At 44.5% G+C, this 20,588-nt stretch overlaps 1 protein-coding gene and 1 long non-coding RNA gene across 3 annotated transcripts in view; one reads left to right on the top strand and one right to left on the bottom strand.

Annotated features, from left to right (window-relative positions):
- GRID1 (glutamate ionotropic receptor delta type subunit 1) overlaps window positions 1–20,588 on the bottom strand; it is a 1,131,580-nt gene that overhangs the window by 291,028 nt on the left and 819,964 nt on the right. The window lies entirely within an intron of this gene.
- The window catches only part of LOC149859729 (uncharacterized), a 31,443-nt gene continuing 13,725 nt past the window's right edge, over window positions 2,871–20,588 (top strand). Inside the window, exons 1-2 of the long non-coding RNA XR_016443463.1 lie at window positions 2,871–3,114; window positions 5,230–5,268. This is a non-coding gene — a long non-coding RNA (uncharacterized LOC149859729). The remainder of the gene's footprint in view (window positions 3,115–5,229; window positions 5,269–20,588) is intronic.

Raw genomic sequence — 20,588 nt, 5'->3', positions numbered from 1 at the left:
TTAGTACACCAAAATCCTGTAGAGGGTATTACTGGTACCTGTATTATTTTCCTGAATATTATTATTTCAGTTTACTGTCTTGATTTTATTTTTACTATACAGAGTTAAATTAAAAAGAATATGTTAGAAAGTACAAGCAATAAATGAAACAATTGTTGGAGATAAAACAGCTCTGGGTAAAAAACTTCAAGGGAACAATGACTAGGCTATAAAATGGGAAATATGTTTTTCTGACTTGCCAGCTAGATATTACATAGCTGTTTGCAAGCTTAGGGATCCATAAGCAGTTGCAAGAGGTAAGCGATTGCAAGCTGCTCAGGAGAAGACATGGTGATGGTTCTTATCAGAGAAAGGGACAGAATTGGGGCAGTTGGGATGCTTCTGAGTCAGCTACAGTTGCTTAATTTAACAAAAGTGATAAGCTTCAGAATTTAGCCTTGATGATGATAAAAACTGGATTCAACTGCCCAGCTTATCCAGCACATTTCAAGAAAGGACATCTCAAAAAAGCATAGTCAGAGAGTTCTGAAGGGGCTTGATTTAGGTGGGGTAATATTTATTTCAAACCTGAAAATGCTGTGTTGCAATTTGCTTATTAGATAAACCCAAGCTTGGGCAGTAATTTATTATAATAATTTTTAACACCTTTTAACCCCATAGGATAACAGCTATAAAGTAATATTATCAATGGCTATATAACTAAAAAATTAGCATAAATAAGGTATAAAAGAACACTCACATCAAAGTAACCCTCGGGAAGGATGGAACAAAAGGGTCATTGCTGTCTCATACCCCAACGGATCTCTCTTACTCCCTGCGAGAGTGAAGACCAGATCCTGACTGAGGGGCCACCCCCGGTTCTCCTTTGGACAGCCCAGTTCAGAGACATCTGACTTCGCTTATTCAACTTGATGTGCATCTTCTAACTGAGGGACTATCAATAAGTTACTAACCAAGTGGGAACTCTTGGTTAATGTCTTTATCTGTTTTATCATCACTGTCAATTTTAATCTGTATTGTTATGTTGTCTGTTTATTAGCTTAAACTTTTTATTAACTATTATATGTGCAAACTCTCTCTTTTGTTGTCATAAGTAAAATGTATTCTTTTTTATAAGTGAAACTTGTCATTGCTTTCCTTCCAAACATCACCTCCTCGATCCCAAACCAAAAATCCCAGTGGCTAATAAAGTTGCAGTGCTCAGTCAGTCTGCAACTAAATGGATATACTCACAGTGCCCAGCTGGCCTGTGACACTTGTGGATTTGTGAGAAACTGCGAGAGGGTACATACTTCCTCCACTGCAATTTTGACAGTGCAATAGCATTCTATTATATTATATTATATTATTATAGCTTGGTAAATGAGTCTAAAAAGTGAGACAATCTAAGAGTTCCCCATTCCATTCTATTTGGAAAGTGTACCCACAGAGAGACTAGAGGTCCCACTGAGGCACAACAGTCAGAAGCAACAGAACAGAAAACATGCAAAATGAAACTTTCCCCACCTGACCTGGAAAATACACCTTCTAATCTGAAGAACTGTAAGGGTTAACTTTCATGTGTTAGCTCACTTTGTATTCCAATCAGGTAACATGGACATCTACCACCTGGAAAGAAATCACAGCATTACAGTGTAGGTGATATAAAGTAGTGGTGCTAGTCCAGGTAACATGTCCACAGTATTCATGGGAACCATGCTTGTTTGTCCAATCAGAAAACCAGGCAGGAATACAAAGTTAGATAGCCAAAGGCGTCTAGTTCCAATAAGACTCTCCAGGATACATCTGTCCACAGAACTACCAGCAGTCCAAGCAGTTAGAACACTTGACAAGGATGTGCGAGAATGAAGTTTAAGTCCCTACTTGGAATTAGAGAGAATCCCAGGATCAGACTCACTATGCTAGGGAAACTCAGTTTGCCTTTCTCCCTCTCCTTCTTCCTCTTTTATTTCTGTAATTCAGTAGTGGACTTGAGAAATCTACCCAACCAAAATGTAATTGAAGCTGATATCTTTTAAAGAAAAATTTCAATGAAAGCACTTTCCAATGACGATATTTTGTCAAAAAATTCTGAACCAATGAATGGCAATGTTCTTTGGGTAGTAGTGATATCTTTTATTAGACTAACTAAATAGTTGGAAAAAAGTTCTTTACAAGCTTTCAGGCACAAATGCCCTGTCAGGCATAGGGAGACTCTGCTGGTGTAGTGTGTTCTCCAAGGTAGATCAACATGGCTACAACCAACAAAGCAATGAATGACTCCCTCAAGAAACATGATCCTCAAGTTTCAAGCCATCTAGTTGATTAGGAGGTTTAGAATTATTTATTTGTTTTTAATTGGTGACCCTGCTCATGGCCATAATTTTCTGCCAGTATCAATACAGGTAACATTCCAGCCAGAGGTTTAGTTCTGTGGCCTGGTACCAAATACCCAAGACTTCCATTGCCTATAAGCCATGTTTTACTTAAGTGAATTCTTAACTTTTTTTTTGGGGGGGGTGTTGTTTTCCTTTTGAAAGAAACCATGAAAATATCTCTTTCACCAGATGTTTTATAAATTTTAATAAACCTTAACCAGACCCGCCATGAACTGTTTTACATCAATAGCAGAAGAACAATCTTACATAAAAAAATTACAAGCAGCTTTGTTCTTGAGATAAATGACAGGAAAACAAATGAACTTGTAGCAACAGCCCAGTTTCCAAAGCAAAATGTAGCCCAGTTTTACTATTGGAACACATCTAACAGCAATTAACTGGATGGTGTGAAGAGGGACTGGCCAAAAAAGAGATCAGGGGAATGAAAACAGTGATTACGCTGAGAGAATGCCACTTCTGTAGTAGCTGTTCTTTGGCGTTAAAAGAGAGCAGTGCAGCTCAGTGCAGCATGCTGGAGGAGGGAGAAGAGAGCAGAGGCCCGGAGGGCCTAGGGGTGTAGATGGTGATAGGGGGATTCTGGGAGCTGGTTTAGTTTGGAAGTGGGAAACTCAGCTGGAGGGGAAGAACTGGGATCTTTAACGAAGTAATGACCCCTGAGTCATCTGGAAAAGGAGAAAACTGAAGGCAGAAGCAGCAAGAAAGAAAGATCTACAGATTTACATCGTAGTTAATTAAGGTCAGGTTCATTCTTATACTGTTCTGTTTTCTTGTCCTTCTGGAAATTTAATTAGGGCCAATTGTGCTCCGTGATCCGAGAGGAAAAAGAAGCTAGACACTGAAAGAAGTATTTCGGTTTAATACAAATATATATACACAGTTCTAAAAGTTGATTTTACCTGGTTTTATACATGTTGTTTCAGCACTAAGTAATTGCAGCAAATTGTTCTTGAAAGTAAAGGAAAAAATAAACGTAAGCAAAACTGTTTGAAAACAGGCTGTATGAATGTTATCTGATAAAAACTGTAAGAAAAAAATTTGACTGATAACATCGTATCAGATCAAGATGTGGTGGGTAAGAGTCGGATTATAATGCAGAAGGTACCCAAGTCAGGCAATCAGAGAGGTAAGAGTAAAAATCAGACTCTCAAACATCAAAGGAAAACTCCACAGATGGTCTTAAAGTACACCTGTTTACCAGTGAAATCATGTATATGTCTTTGTTACAAAAAAGTAAAGATATGGGAAAAGTCAATTCTGGTGCTAACAAGTTTTGCAAAAGTTACCGTATTTTGATGCCTCAGCAATTTGCTACAGTCCATATAATGACAATGCAGTAATTGAAGTGCAGAAACTATAGAATTTTGTCACATGTTAATGTTTTCACAATGACTAATGAAACAATAAAGAGACAAAAAAGCATTCTCCCACCCAAATTTAACACCCAAATTACTATTTACAGTGCATAACCTTTTTCCCACTTCACTCATCATTAAAATTTTGTGACACACTTTGCTCTGAATTCTAAAATACATCTGTTACTGGTGATGATATTTTTAAAAAATCCACACTATGTATTTTTATAGTGAGCTCTCCAGTTAATTCTTCACTGAACCATGCAGGGACCAGTGCTAAAAATGTTGCACAAACAATTTTCAGAAAAACTGCTTAAATCCTGGACTATGGTCCAACCTTTTAACACCAAAGTATAAATCTGGCAGATCCGGCAGACTGTAGGATTTTCACTAAATAAGAGATGGCATAGAAGTATCATGGAGATTCCTTTGTTTTCCTGCCCCTATATATGGCTGTGGCTTCCCCTGGTGCTCTAATGCCCCCTTGATGATATCATCAGTTACTATCAGTGCAGATAGTCTTCAGGATACTCTAATTGTACCAGAGATGCCCTGAAACCAGAAGAATGGAAGCGTACTTTTGCATGCCTCTTCTCATCTTCACAAAGAGTTTTAAGAAAGCTATCAAGAACATGGATTTTAGGGTTTATTAATCAGGAGAGGAAAACTACTTTGCAAACAGAAAATGAAAAGCCACATTATCCAGCACTTTACCATCCAGAATGATCCACTAACTGGCATCTGTCGATACAAATCTTCCTTCTGAGGGACATGGCAAAAGCAAAACCAGAAGTCCCACTTCCACTTTTTCCGCCATGAGCTGAGTTCCACTTCTTCCTTGTGAACCATGGCCTGGGCAAAGCAGCCTGCGCGGGACTCCCCTCCCTCTCTCTGAGCACACTTACACGAAGGAGTCTAAGGATGACTTGAATGCATGTTATATTATTGAATGAATATTATATTATTTTAATATATTGTAGTATATACCTAACAATACATTAAATTCAAATATAATATTCCTTCCTTGTTTGTACTGTACCAGTTCCCCTTTGTGCCAGGTTCTGTATAAATACAAAGGAAGTGATAACTCTTACACTACAGAGATTCATTTTAATCAAAACAAACAAGAAAGATTAACAAGTAGGAGAGAAGTGGGAAAAAAAGACGGAAAGAATAACAATATCATAAAATTAAAAAGTTTAGCTATGTGCAAAATGAGATGGTTTGATTCACTGGAAAGTATTTTTTTCTAGTTTTCATAAATACTGTACAATGGGAAAGCATGGATAGATTTTAGATAAATTCAGATTTACACATAAAATTCTAACATATATATAGACATACATTCCAGCCTGATGACTAGTCATATGGTGAATAACCTTAAAGTTTTTTAATAATTACCATGATGAAGGGGACACTGACAATTACTTCACTTTTACTGTTTTAAATGTAACATAATACATTAGAATTGCTACCCTAAATCTTATTTGTATTTACAGGTGCACACTTATTCAACACCATACAAGGCTGATTTAAAGGTAAATAAAAGTAAACTGCTGTGTGTATGGAATACTTCCAAAAGCATTAATAAGAATTTAGTTTACAAAACTAGAATGCCACATATTATTTATGTTTATATTAACTGTTGACCATTTAATTACATAGTACAGCATTGACAAGATAATTGTATAGCTGTCAAGAAGTAATGTTTCTTTTAAGCTACAAATCTTACATTAGCAGAGAACATAACCTCTCAGGGGTCTCATGCTTGACATTTTACCAAAGTCACACATCAAGTTGACTTTGAATATACATCAACATCTTTGAAAAGCATAATAACAAAATAACACTTATTCACATATATGCATCTTGACTGAAGCAAATGGGATTCCATATGCTTTGTTTCAATTTTGCTTTTAAAAAGTGTCAGCTGGTAGTTTGATATTTCATGTTATGGAAAGAGGGATACGGCTGCCTTCTTGATTTCCCCGTAGAATGGAGGATATTCTCACAGAAGCTTTTGAAGCCAGCATATTTCCTCACATACAACACCGCCCACCAATAAAAGGCATACCTTGTTTTTGGAAGGGAGAATCTAGCAAAAAATATTATTCCAGGGTTGGCAAGACAGCAAGACCTCCTGGAAACATAGAGGCTGCATCTGCATGACCTCCCCAGGGTCAACTAGCAGTGGCTCACTTTGTGCTGCCAGTAGTTGTCCCCAAGGAACACCAATGCTACTTGCTCTCTGGCACATGGCAAGTAACCCAGGGTTGGGGTAGGGGAGGCTGGGGCCAGCAGTGGACTGGCTCCAGCACCCGTATCTGGAGTCCTGGGGGCCTCCTGGGGCTGCAGCACCAGTGATCCTGCTGCTTGCAGCCTGGACAGCAGCCAGAGCACAGTTCTGGCCAGCCTCGCTCCAGTTTTGAACAGCACATACTGCCTCCATGTGCACTGCTCCACTTTTTTTTGCACAGGCTTTTTTGACCCCATGATATCCAGGAGTTAAAAAATGCCCCCATGCTGCTCCCTGGCAGCACAAAGAGCACCTGAATGTGTGGTATGTGGCACTGCAGACATGTCAGCAGCACCGCATACCATATGGCTGTGATTGTCTGGATGTGGCCAGAGTGTCCAAAAGTGTGGCATCTCAGGAGACATGCTGCCACACCAGGAACTGATGCCTGCTGTCTCCCCATACCGTCTCTTGGAATGCCATGCTTAGGATAATAAGATCATAGGAAAGTAGGGCAGGAAGGGACCTCACAAAGTCATCTAGTCTAGGCCCCGATCAAGGCTCTTCCCTGATTAAGCCATTCCAGCCAAGTGTCTTGTCTAACCTACTCATGAAAACTTCCAAGGATGGAGATTCTGCAACTTCTCTAGGCAACCTGTTCCAGTGCTTGACCACCCAATAATCTGGGATTTCCTCCTAATTTCTAACCTAAATTTCCCTTGCTGCTGCTTGCAGCCATTGCTCCTAGTCCTGTCTCCTATATCCACAGAGAAAAGCCCATCACCATCCTCTCTATAATCACCCTGCAGGTATTTGAAGACTGCTATCAAATCTGCGCCCCCCTCCCCCCCCAGGCTTCTCTTCTCCAGACTAAATAATCCAAATGATTTCATCTTTTCTTTAAAAGCGTTGTCTCCCAGGCTCCCAATATTTTTTCCTCTTCACTGGACTCTTTCCAACCACTCCACATTCTTCTTAAAGTGAGGGGCCCAAAGCTGGACACAATACTCCAGGTCAGGCCTCACCAGTGGTGAATAGAGCAGAAGAATCACTTCTCTTGATTTGCAAGTGATACACCTGTTCATACAACCCACTATGCTGTTGTTTTTGTTTCTTTGTTTTTTTAAAGAACACACTGTTGGCTCATATTCAGCTTACATACCATCAAAACCTCCAGGTTCTACTCTGCAGTGCTGCAGCTAACCAGTCATCTCCCAGTCTCCATTTGTGCATGTGGTTATTCTGGCCTAAGTACAGGACTTTGCACTTGTCCTTGTTGAATCTGATTTGATTGACTGCAGACTCCAGTCTATCCAGGTCATTCTGGAGCCTATCAATAGCCTCCAGAGTGTCTGAAATTGCACCTAACTTGGTGTCATCCACATATTTGATAGCCATGCACTTGATCCTGTCATCCAAATTATTAATGAAGATATTAAACAATACCAGACCCAGGACAGACCTCTGGAGAGCCCCATTTGCTACCTCTTCCCAGCTAGACATTGAGCCACTGAGGGCTGCTCACTGAGTACAGCAATTCAACCAGTTATTTATCCACCTTATAGTACTTCTATGAAGTCTGTATTTCCTTAGCTTGTTCTTCTTCTCATGTCTGTACACCACATTTGACCATTTGTTACACATGCTTATGCTCATTTGTTGTAGTTGGTGAGGTCTTTCATTGTACATGTGACTTCAAGCAGTGTGCACTGAAGCAGCTGCTGAGTCTCTGTCCCACAGTCACAGGTGGTTGAACCATTGGTATAGCCCCACTTCTTCATTAATTTCTTGGAGTGTCTGACTCCAGTGCATAGGTGGCTGAAATATTGCCACCTTTGCTATGGTTCATAAGCTCCTGGTGGCAAAGACTCAGCTGCTGGAATGTCCATTTTTTTGCTGTCAGGTATTTTCTTCATCCTAACGTTCCACATCTGTAGTTGCATCTCCTTTGGAGTAGCATGGAGAGGCTAGGTGCTGGTGAGGAAGCTCCTGCATGAGTTCAGACATTTGTATGCTACACAATGGTCATGTAGCTGGTGTCTCACATCTTCAGTTTGCCTTGACCATTTTATCCTGCTGGCCACTATTCTTATGATGTCAGGAATAGCGATGCCAGCCAGCAGGTACAAAATGTTTAGGCTGGTAGGCTTCAGATACCCTGTGCTACATCAGCAGCAATCATTCAGGATGGGGTCAAGGTACTTGGCATGTACAGATCTCTCCCATACAGAGCATGCATACTTAGCAGAGGAAAAGCTGAGAGCCAGAACAGCGGTTTGGATGGCTGAGGGGCTATTTCCCTATTTTGAGTTGGTTAGCTTATATATAAAGTTATTACAAGTACTCACTTTTGCTTTTGTCTTCATGATGTGTTCTTTGTATGAGAGGGTCTGGTCAAGGGTGACGCCAAGTTAAAATGGGTTTGGAGAGTGGGATAGTGGGGTCCCAGGCCATGTACTGTTGAATGGTGGTTGGCCTCATAGTTTTCAGATGGAAGGCACATACATGGGGTTTATTTCTGAGTTCTCACATAATTGGTTTCCCATGTAGTATGAAGTTAGGCCAATTAGTACCATGCTTAGGGATTTTTGAGCATGGTCAAAGCCAGTGTTTTGGGCTGTTATGCAGAGAGCATCTATATAGATGAACTGTTTTGTTCCTAAATGGTTTGGTTGGCCATTTATATAGATGTCATATAACAGCGGTGCAAGTACGCTTACTTTGGGAGGCCATTAATCTGTCACCTCCATCTGTTTCGCTTCCCATCCAGTTCGACAAAAAAGTCTATTTTTGAGTAGGGTTTCTTTAGCTTGCTAACAAAAGCCTTGCTGAACTTAAGTTATATCACAGTCATTGTCCTCCCCTCATCCACAAAGCCTTTTACCTTATCACAGAAGGAATTGGGGCTGGTCAGGCATGACTTGCTCTTGGTGAATCCATGCTGGCTGTTCCTGATCACCTTGTTTTCTAGCTGTTTCACAAAAGAGGGAGGAGGGACCAGGGGATGTGGTAGGTACCAGTCAGAGCTGCCAACCCAGGACAACTGTTTTTTTTCCACTGATATTCAGCAAAGTTTTTCCTGAAGGCCAAACTTTTTAACTGACATGTGTTTTTACTGATATATGTCTTACATAGTGTAAGTGTAACCATTCTGCCACACCCTGGACAATGGACAGATTCAAGCCATAGTAAAAGAAATTGGAGATTAGATGTATAAATAAATAAATAATGTTGGCAACTGTACTTCACTACAGCAATGGTTTTACACTGTGCTGCCTCATCCCAGGGTCCCCTACTCAGTCCCAACTCTAGTATACCTGGCTCCCCCCCACCATCTCACCCTGTAGCCTTACCCTTATGAGTCCACTCCACCATCCCAGTCTGGAACCCAAAAAGAAGGACTATTGTCTGCCTACTTGCCAGCCAGCCAGCAGTGTTACAGGTAGATGGGAGGCAGTACCAGAACATGACTAGAGATGTTGGGGAAAGTGACACAAAGCCCTGATAAGAGCTACCTCCAGATTGTTGCACTCCCGTTTGGATGCCAGGTGGCACAACAGCATCTCCAGCTTGTTCTCTGACCACAGAGCTGACTTAAGAATTCCTGAAGCTCACGGAGGTAGTTAGGTCAAAGGATGTGGTCATCATGGGTGACCTGAACTTTCCAGACATCTGCTGGGAAGAGCAGTCAGCCAGGTCTGACCACTCACGTAGGTTCCTAGCCCAAATGCAGGACCTCCATCTAACCCAGGAGGTGCACAGCCCCACCAGGGGAGATGCCTTGTTGGACCTGGTGCTGGCCATGGGTGACAACCTGGTGAGGGGGCTGCGAGTGCTCGACCACCTGGTCGACGGTGATCATGGCCTGCTGGAATTCACCATCCAGTGCAAGGTGGCAAAAGCCTGCAGCAAGGCAGCAGCCCTAGATTTCAGGAGGGTGGACTTCAAATAGCTAAGGAGAATAGTTGGGGAAGCACCGAGGTCCTGGAGGGGAGCCAGGGGTCCAAGAAGAGTGGTTGCTCCTTAAGAAGATGATCCTCCAAGCCCAAAGGGAGGTAATCCCAACACAGATCAAAGGGAGCAGGAGGGCACACAAGCTCCCATGGCTCACCAAAAACATCCGAGAATGTCTTCTAGTGAAAAGGGAGGCATACGCCCAATGAAAGGAAGGGGCCATCACCAGGGAGGATTATACTGCATTTTCTCGGAGATGCAGGGGGGCAGTCAGGAAGGCCAAGGCAGAGATGGAACTGGAACTAGCTTCCCAGATCAAGGACAACAAGAAGTCCATTTTTAAATATGTAGAGAGCAAAAAGAAGGTACCGGGTAACATGGGGACTCTGCAAAACACGCTAGCAAATTTGGTCATCACACCAGACAACAAAGCTAACCTATTTAACAACTTCTTTGCCTCCATTTTCCTGATCAGGGGCCAGATCAGCCCCTCCACCAAGCCCCCCTCAGGCCCTGGGGAAGGCACATGTAGGCCAAGGGTCAGGGAGGATCTAATCAGGAAACTTCTAGAGTGACTGCATATATTTAAATCAGCTGGTCCGGACGATCTCCACCCCAGAGTGCTGAGGGAATTAGCTGAGGTCATTGCAGAACCCCTGGCACGGCTTTATGAGCACTTGTCGTGCTCTGGTGTGGTGCCAGCAGACTGGAAGAGGGCCAGTGTGGTTCCCATCTTCAAAAAAGGGAGGAAGGGGGACCCGGAGAACTATAGGCCAGTTAGTCTTACCTCAATCCTGGGTAAGCTTTTTGAGAGAATTATTCTGGCACATGTCCACAAGGGGCTAGCAGGTGAGATTATGCTTAGGGGCAACCAACATGGGTTCATTAGTGGCAGATCTTGTCAGACCAACCTGGTGGCCTTCTATGATCAGATCATCAAATCCTTAGATGCAGGGGTAGCAGTGGACATAGTCTCTCTGGACTTTCGGAAGGCCTTCAACACTGTCTCTCACCCCATTCTCATTAAGAAACTGGGAGACTGTGGTGTCGACACCTACACAGTCAAATGGGTCACCAACTGGCTGGAGGGCCGCATCCAGAGAATGGTAGTGGATGGGTCATTTTCAACCTGGAGGGATGTGGGCAGTGGGGTTCCACAGGGCTCAGTCCTTGGGTCTGCACTGTTTAACATCTTCATCAGTGACTTGGACGAGGGGGTATAAAGCACCCTATTCAAATTTGCTGGTGACACTAAGATGTGGGCATGCTAGAAAGAAGGAATAGGCTACAATTGGATCTAGACAGGTTACGGGGATGGGCGGATGAGAATAGGATGGGATTCAACACTGAGAAGTGAAAGGTGATGCACCTGGGGAAGAAGAACCAGCACCATACCTACAGGCTGGGGAACTCCCTTCTCATCAGGGCAGAGGCAGAAAAGGATCTTGGAGTCATGATTGATGCCAAGATGAATATGGGCTGGCAGTGTGGGGATGCAGTCAGGAAGGCCAACTGAACCTTGTCATGCATCCACAGATGCATCTCAAGCAGGTCCATGGAGGTGATCCTCCCCCTCTATGCAGCACTGGTCAAACCGCACCTGGAGTACTGCGTCCAGTTCTGGGTACCGCACTTCAAGAGGGATGTGGACAACATAGAGAGTGTCCAGAGGAAGGCCACTTGCATGATCAGGGGGCAGCAGGGCAAGCCCTACGAGGAGAGGCTACAAGACCTGAACCTGTTCAGCCTCCACAAGAGAAGGCTGAGGGGGGATCTAGTGGCCTGTTACAAACTAGTCAGAGGGGACCAGCAGGTATTGGGGGAGATCCCTGCTTCCCAGAGCACTACCAGGAGTGACTAGAAATAACGGTCACAAGCTGGCAGAGGGTAAATTCAGATTAGACATCAGGAGGTGCTACTTCACTGTCAGGGCAGCTAGGATCTGGAACCAACTTCCAAGAGAAGTGGTGCTGGCTCCTACCCTGGGGGTCTTTAAGAGGAGGCTAGTTGTACACCTTGCTGGGGTCGTTTGACCTCAGTACTCTTTCCTGCCATGGCAGGGGGTCGGACTTGATGATCTGCTAACGTCTCTTCCAACCCTACTAACTATGAAACCTCATGGAAAGACTAGGTCCAATGGTCACAAACTCTTAGAAGAGCATTTTAGGCCAGACATAAGAGGAAAAAGAATACTGTCCAAGTCCCCAGGGCCTGGAGTAGACTCTCCCAAGACATGGTGCAGGCACCTACTCTGGATTCCTTTAAGAAACACTTGGAAGCCTATCTTGTTGGGATCATTTCACCCCTGCTGACTGCCTGCTCTTTGGGCCGTGGGATGGACCCCATGATCTTGTGAAGTCTCTTCTATTCCTAATATCTATCAAATCTATGAAATCTATGAAGCAGTCACAGAAAGATGAATCTTCCCAGTGGATGGACTCTCCTTGAGTACCTGGGTTATTGACCCTCTGGGATTAAGACTGGCATGAATGATAAGATTTTTGATAAATGGATCAGAAGACTCAGAGAGAATCATATTCTCTTCACCTTGTTTTAATATGGAGATAGAAAACAATCAGACAAATGAGGACACAACAAAGAACTAATAAAGCCAGACAGCAAGATGGCTGACAAGGAAAGTACTATGATTCATGAGATGAGTAACCAGCTAGGCAATAAAGTTAGTGAAAGTACCATATCTAATATGTTTTGGTAACTAAGGTAATTCAGTAGGAAATAAATGAAACAGCTGAACAGTAAGGTAGGAGACGTGAACAATAAATGGAGGAAATCAAACTACTGGTCCATGATGTCAATAAAAAAGATATTACAGGGATAACTGGAATGTGTTGGATTACCAATCATAACTGAAACACAAATACTGAAAGTTATGTATTGTTCAGGAAAGCTGGAAATAAAGTTGCAGAATAGCACTATATGTTAATGATCTGAATCAGTAAAAAGGGTTCTATTGAGGTAGTTGTGGGAGTTGCCATATACTCTCAGGAGTGGATTTGTAAGTGGTTATAGAATGCTGAAATGTTGTTCAAGAGAAATACCTACAGGAAAAGTACTTAGGCAGCATTTAGAGATGTAGGAAGTCCTAATTTGGAGGTTGTAGCAGACCTGTATGAATTTGTCTAATCGTCTTTTGAACCTGGTTAAATTGTCCATTTCTACCACATCTTGCTTACACCACAAATTAATTACATTCTGTATGAAAAAGAACTCATTGGTTTTAAACTGGCTTCCTAACATTTTCTTTTCCTGTCCCCTAGTTCTAGTATTGTGAGAGGTGGTAAATAGTAAATCCCTATTGATTTTCACCCACCCCAATTATTATTTCATAGACTTCTATCACATCTTTCCTCCACTAGTTTCTTTTCATATGAAATCCCTACAGTACCTTCGATCATCCTTTTTATCCTTCTCTGTGCTTTTTTTCAGTTCTATTACATCCTTTTGGAAGTGGCTATGGGTGGGCAGAGGGACCAGAACTGCACACACTATTCAAGGTGTAAACTTATGTTGTAGCAAAATGATATTCTATTTGCCTTCAGTCCCCTTCTTAGTAATTCCTAACATCCTATTTGCTTTTCTGACTCATTGAACTGGACTGGGTACAGAGAAGGACTACTACGATAATGAAAAAATGGAAAGCACATTTTACAAGAGGATATTAAAGGCTTATCTTCCCACCAGCAGTAGGATGGTCTTGCTATGCTGTTACCAAGCACAGCCTCTCCCACTCGCACACTAAAGACACTCTCAAGCACTCTGGAGAATGAGGTTTCAAAAACAGCTGCAGAGGGATGCCTTGGAGCATTTTCACTGATGTATTTCCAGGTCTGAAGAATGCCCTTGGTGGAGTATGCTTGGGAACAGCTTAGCAGGAACACACCAGTCTCATGGAATAGACAATTGCTAGAAGGGCCTAAATTATGTAGCTTGCAAAGTAAAAGCTGAGAGGGACAGTTGTATGTAAGTACATTGGGGGTATTATGCAAAAGGGAGGAGAAATAAATGTTTAAGCTAAAGAACAATGTTGACACGAGAATATATATATGGTCTGTGAATAGATTTAGGATGAAAATTAGAAGAATGTTTCTTACGTGTCAGAGAAGTGAAGTTTTGAAATAGCCTCCCAACAGGAGCAACAATAAGAAAAAAATATTTAACTAATTTTAGCTTGATTGGATTATGAAAGGGATTACATGAAGTGGTTGCCTGTGATAGCAAGGGGCTGGACATGAGGACTTAGAAGTCTCCTTCCAACCTTATGTTCCTAAAAATGGACAATGTATAAAATCCAACAGTAGGAGCAGCCTAGCAGAACTGTTTTGTCAGGTTTGACAATAAAAGCACAATACACTTAAACTACTGCATATTGCAGCAGGACTACTAGAGTTAATATTGGAGGTGACATCTCAGCCATTCCAAACTGCATCTTGGTGAAACTCGGCAAGCCACTTGTCAGCTTCAATGTAACTTCTTTTTCCAAACCCAAATAGTTTTTAAAAGATTAAGGTGCTTGTCACGGGGCAGGGTCCCAGGAGCGGCTGTGATCTCTCCTAGCACCCCCTACCGGGCCAAGTCGGTATAAATGCACCCTTGTTCTCGCCCGCCACATCTTTGATGGTATTAGTGTTATGGGAGGCTGCCTTGACAACCCCTTGGACACAGTACCCCGATGTATCCCGGTCAGTGCCTCATCTCAGCTAACCCCGTGCACTAAAACCTTAAGGGCTATGCGTGGCTCCTACCACCCCTGATACCATGCCCCACAGAGGTACCGGCTGTTGTCTAAGCAAATCTCTTACTGCGCCCTCACGGTGGCCCCTTGCTTGCCTCGCTATAGCCCCTGCGTCCCCTCGGACGTCCTCTGGGCTCATCTTAATTGCCCACACTCCCCGCAGATGCTCCCTGGCCTCTCTTGGAGTCGTGCCCCACTCGATCCCGCCCACACTAGGGCTCTGCCTCACAATCTGGGCTCAGGCAGCCGTAGCCATGCCTGGCCTCCAAATCCCCTCCCTGGGGCTTCTATTCCTGTGCGCCCTCCCTGGGGCTTCTCACAATTGGGGCTCAGGTGGCTGTAGCCGTGCCTGGCCCCCAATGCACTGTGCCCCTTCTGAGGGCTGGGGTCAGTGCACCCCCTCCTCAGGTCTACAACCCCACTAAGACTCAAGAGGCCATAGCCGTGCCTGGCCCCCAGACCCGCCTTCTCAGGTCTTAGCCCCACTGGAGCTTCTCACCTGCACCCACACTGGGGCTTTTCCTGCACGACACTGCCCCACTGGGGCCAGGTCAATACACCCCAAAACATGGCACCCTCTCCAGCGCCAGGAACGCCCACACTACTGAGAGAGCTCCTATGAGGCCTCCTCCAACACCTACAGCCTCACCCTCCAGTGTGACAACAAAGCAAAACCATAAGCCAATCGGCTACAACTCAAGACCAAGCCTCCCGGCTAAACGCAAACTCTAGCCCTCTGGCTAAACATCACTCAAATCCCTACCAGGGCTTTCTCCTCCCAGTCTTCAAGCTGAAGCTGATCAGGCCATAAAGCTGCTCTAGGCTGCATACTCCAACAGAGCTCCTTCTCCCTGGGATGTTAGTGGGGAACTACCTGCTTGACCTCAGCCTAGGATGTTTATATAGGCCAGGCCCTGCCCCCTTCCGGTCAGCTGACCGACTGCGGTTGCCCTGGCAACCGGCACCTGTACCTTTCCCTAGGAGCAGGGCACTTCAGTGCACTGCGACACACCTCCCCCACCCTAAGTTCGCAACTCACTAGGAGCAGGGCACGGGAGTGTCCTGCGACAGTGCTTTTAATTTTTTAAGGAAATAAGGACTAAAGTAGCAGTCCTTTACCTTTCTGATAAGCAATGCATAGCATAACCTTTCTTATTTAGTAAAGCCTAATTTTCACAAAATAGAAAATCTTTTTCCTTCTATGTTATTCACATGGTTCTGTGGCTATTTTCTGCATTTAGGACTAGAGAAAAAAACATAATTGGAATACCAGCAAAATACATTCAATGCCAGCTGAAAGTTTTAATAATTAAAAGCAAGATATGGGATGAAATCCTAGCCTTACTGACTGCCCCTTTGAGTTTTTCATCTTTCAGATATTGGTTCAAATCTTCTCCAGATTAGCAGGGACAAATATCATAGCCATCTAACAACTGTTTGATAGTCTAATATGGATAATTCAAAAGTATTGGTTAAAAGGTCTTTATGAAAGAGAAAACATTGTTGGCAAAAGTTCATGGTAAAACAAAGCAATATGGCTTGCATACATACTATGATAAAAGGTGCATTTCCACCTGTTTGAAAAAAACCTAAACTAAAAATCAATTGCCTTAAGACTTTGAACGATTAAAAAAATATGTCAGGTTTTCCTGGGGCCCTATCTTTACTTTCGTTTTTTCAGAACCCTTAACAGCTTTAAGCTAATCTGATGCCATTCACTGAAATTCAGACATTATAAAATTAATCTTCTGGTTACAGTCTAGCTCCAAATTTCCAACTCCATCATCTGCTTTTGCCATATTATACATCAGCATGTATAAACTGCCATCAAGCTAGTGTTTCAGGGCAGCCTCTGCCCTAAGGAGCTTACCACCAAAATAGATAATATGCACAAAGGATGGAAGTAAGGAAGAATGTTATCCTGATTTTAGAGTGGGCAGTTGAAAGCATGGAGCGATTAATAGAAGATCCTATAAAAGATTTTGGTGTCTAAAAGATCAGCACCACAATACCAAACTTTTACGTGTGTGCCTTGCCCTTTCTCCCCTCCAGTTGTAATCCAATACCAAGAATCATGTGCCTAGGCTCCTGCTTTGGTCTGGAAAGAGAGTTATATATCTCAGAAGGGTGATATATAAATCCCACATGCTGTGTAGTAGGCCTGTGCAAAACAGCAAGAGACAGGCAGAGGTCTGCCCACACAAGGCTTCTGATAATTCCTGGAGTGGAACTGATTTGGAATCAGTTGATTCAAGGGACAGCGATTCTATTTGGTGATTCGAATCACTGTCCTGACTCAATTCAGTTGATTCAGATTTGGAGATTCCACTGAACTGTAAACCAAAGCTTTGGACAACCCTAACAGATAGGGATACATTTTTAGGTGTTGAGGGAGGAAGGGAGTGAGGCCAGGACTAGGGAAGGGGCAGGAGAGGGGTGCCATTCCCAGGGCTGCACTGGGCTCTGCCTGTCCCCACTTACTCCAGCTTCTGGGATGCGCCATGCTGTGGTGCAAGCAGCTGGTGTCAGCTGCTCCTGGGACCACTGCAGTAAGGGCTGGGGAGAATGGCAGCAAACAGAGCCTTGGGTGGTATGGGAGGTGGTGCAGCTTGTCTGCACTTAGCCTTGCCCCCACTGCAGCAGCCCCAAAACCAACTGGAGCCAACTGCAATGAGAACTGTCACTGGGTGTGGGGGGAGGGGTAGGGTGCTCCTCTTGGTGCTCCGTGCCCCCCCAGGAGGGCTGCAGGCTGTGTTGGGCTCTTTTGATGCACGGGATGACAGCACCCTGGTTCTGCAAGCTGGGGCTGGTAGTGGCACTGGGTTGTTCCCAGCACTCAGCATGCCTGCCCTGAGTGCCAGGAAGATTCAGCCTGGTGCCGCCACCAGCCCCAGCCTGCAGCAACAGCCTGCTGTCATGCTGCATGTAGATCCAGGGGCTTGTAGCCCCAGAAAGAGTCCAACACAGCCTTCCTAAGGGGCATGGAGGAGCAAGAGGTGTGCCCCCCCACCCCCGACAGTTGTAATTGCAGCTGGCACCGGTCACTCCTAGGGCCACTGCAGTGGGGGCTAGGGTGAATGTGGGCAAGCTGTGCCATGTCCCACGCTGCCTGGGGCTCCACTTACTGCCACTCCTCCCAGCCCCAGATGCAGTGGGCCTGGGAGCAGCCAGCACCAGCTGCCTGCACCACAGCACAGTGCAGCCCAGGAGCTGGGGTGAGTGGGGACAGGCAGAGCGTGGTGCAGCCCTAGGAACAGCACCCCTGCCCCCACCCCTTTCCTAGTCCCAGCCTCGCTCCCTCCCACCCTCACCACCTTGGGAACCTATCCCTATTTGTTACATTATAAAGTAGGTTTACTTTATGTGAGGGAAACCTGTATAGCCTATGGCCGAATCTCTGAATCATCCCTGAATGTCTCCTGTGAAGGAGTGAAAGAGGGTAAACAAAAGCCTTGAGTTGCCTTACATGCTAAGCAGGGGAGGTCAGGAGAAGAAAAGCAGCTGGCAGCTACAGACAGGAAAAGTGAAAGCAAGCAACACTTACACCATGGATGGCTGGCAGGGCTGCAGCTGGGGACCAGAAGGGAAGAGGAACTATCACCACACTTCCAGAGCAGCATCTCACTCCAGATTGGAGGATGAAAGCTTCTCACAGGTATTTTTGGCCCTGGAGAGGGGCGGAAGGGCGTCAATTCCCTGCAAGCCACAGCGAGAGGAGTGGGTAAGCGTCTGGCCAGGCAAGTGTTGTAAACTCGGCCAGAAAAACGCTGTGGGTATGCCCCAGAGAAAGAGACAGGCAGAGGTCTGCCCACACAAGGCTTCTGATAATTCCTGGAGTGGAACGACAGCTGAGGATCCAGGAGAAAGGCCAGAAGAATTGCTGTTTCAGAAAAGATTCAGAACAGATTCAGCGATTCAGCCATAGGGTAAAATGGGGAATCAATGAAATATCTATAACTTTGTTGTCTTTTGGATGATTCAGATGAAAATTTCTGGAATGATAGCCTCTGCTGAGAGCATGATGCGTGCTACACTTCAAGGTGATAGGTGCAGGGGTTTCTGGGAAACTTCACCTCAAATTCCTCAAAGCAAAACTCATGTTACACGTGTATGTGAAGTCACGGTGGGGTGAAAACTATGGTAGTCCTTGTGGAGGCCACAAATCCTAAAAAGTTTCAAGGAGATAGATGCAGGCATTTGGGGGAAACTGTACCTCCAGCTGCGGACAAGTAAAACTTGTGACATGGGTGACACTGTGTGTTAAAACGTAGCAGGGTGAAAGCTGCAGGCCAGCTAGACCCTGCTGAGGCCACAAAGCCTGCCAGTTGTCAAGGAGATAGGTGCAGGGGCTTCTGGGTTTTGGGGCCCTGCACCTCTGACTGCTGACAGGCAAAACTCGTATCATGGGTGCTTGTGGAACTGTGTCTTGGTGCACAGCAGAGGACAGGGAAGCTACTGTGTTACCAATCAATCATGATTCACTCAGGGACCAGCTCAATACACAGTAGCTAGTGAGGACAACAAGTTAATCAGCAAGAATTAACACCTCCAAAACCACAAACTAAAGAGAGGAAAGAATCAGTACAGAGCCAGGAACTCGTCCTGCCCCAAGACAGAGACAGTCAGCTGCACAAGCACCCATGTCATGAGTTTTGTCTGTCAGCAGCTAGGAGTGCAGGGCCCCAGAACCCCCCTGCACCTATCTCCTTAACAGCTGACAGGCTTCATGGCTGCAGCAGGCCTATCAACCAGGCCTGCTGTAGTTTCCCCACCCCCCCTCATGCCCCAAGACAGACACAGTTGCACAAGCACCCATGTCACAAGTTTTGCCTGTCAGCAGCTAGAGGTACAGATCCTCAGAACCCAGAAGCCCATGCACCTATCTCCTGGAAAGCTTGCAGACTTCATGGCCTCAGCAGGGGCTAGCAGGCCTGCAGTTTTCACCCCACTGTGGCTTAACACACACACTTGACTTGAGTTTTGCTTTCAGGACTTTGAGGTGCAGTTTCCCTGAAACCCCTAAGCCTATCACCTTGAAAGATGGCATGCATCGTGCTCTCAGCAGAGGCTACCATTCCTGAAAGTTTCATCTGAATCAGTCAAAAGACAACAAAGGAATAGATATTTCATGGATTCTCCAATATACTGTATCAAATAGTTCCCTATTTGCACAGGCCTAGTGTGCACCTAACTTAAGTCAACAGTCACCCTGGTGGCTGAGGGTGGAACAGTAGACCAACAGGCAGCATTAAGATATGACTGTAGAGAACTATGAGTGCCATCTGGAGAGGCTAGGGTGAGGAAAAGGGGAGGTTTGGAGCCCCACAGAAGAAAACAGGAATTGAGACCTGCTAGGATCACTTTGGGTATTGCCTCCAGCAATATATCATCAAAGTTATAGCAGGTGAGAAACATAAGACCAGCTTCCTGGCAGACCAGGTGATCTGAAGTCAAGGTCCACCCTGCCACTACCTGTAGGGAAATGAGCTCAAGGCAGTGAGGCAGTCTGGTAATATTCTAATCCCTAATCAAAGTATTTTTTTTCCTAATGGCTCTTTAATATAATACACAAAAGCAGACACTGGAAACCAAGTACTCTTCCCAGTACAGCAGATCCTCTAAAAAACACTAGGTCATGCAGGCATCTATCCTACAGCTGCATGTCAAGAACATGTCTTGGGAGATAGAAGTGTAGACCTGAAAAGCTGAAGAGGTTCTCCCAATTACTAGACTAGAGCTTTTGCCACCAGACTTACATAAAAGGTGGCCAGAAGTAGCACCATCTCTTCGTCCTCCTTCTTCAGTGTTTTTTGTTGTTTTGTGTTTTTTTAAAGTATCTATGATTGTGTTTTGTGAGGGGCCTAATCTTTCAATTTGCATTAAGTGTGCTCAGAGATCAGGATCTTCATAGACTT

The sequence above is a fragment of the Crocodylus siamensis genome, chromosome 7 (genome assembly GCF_052110815.1).
Source record: "Crocodylus siamensis isolate JL-2025a chromosome 7, ASM5211081v1, whole genome shotgun sequence".
Taxonomy (NCBI): Eukaryota; Metazoa; Chordata; order Crocodylia; family Crocodylidae; genus Crocodylus; species Crocodylus siamensis.
Note: the sequence above shows the minus strand (reverse complement) of the source record. Positions and strands in the feature narration are given on the sequence as shown.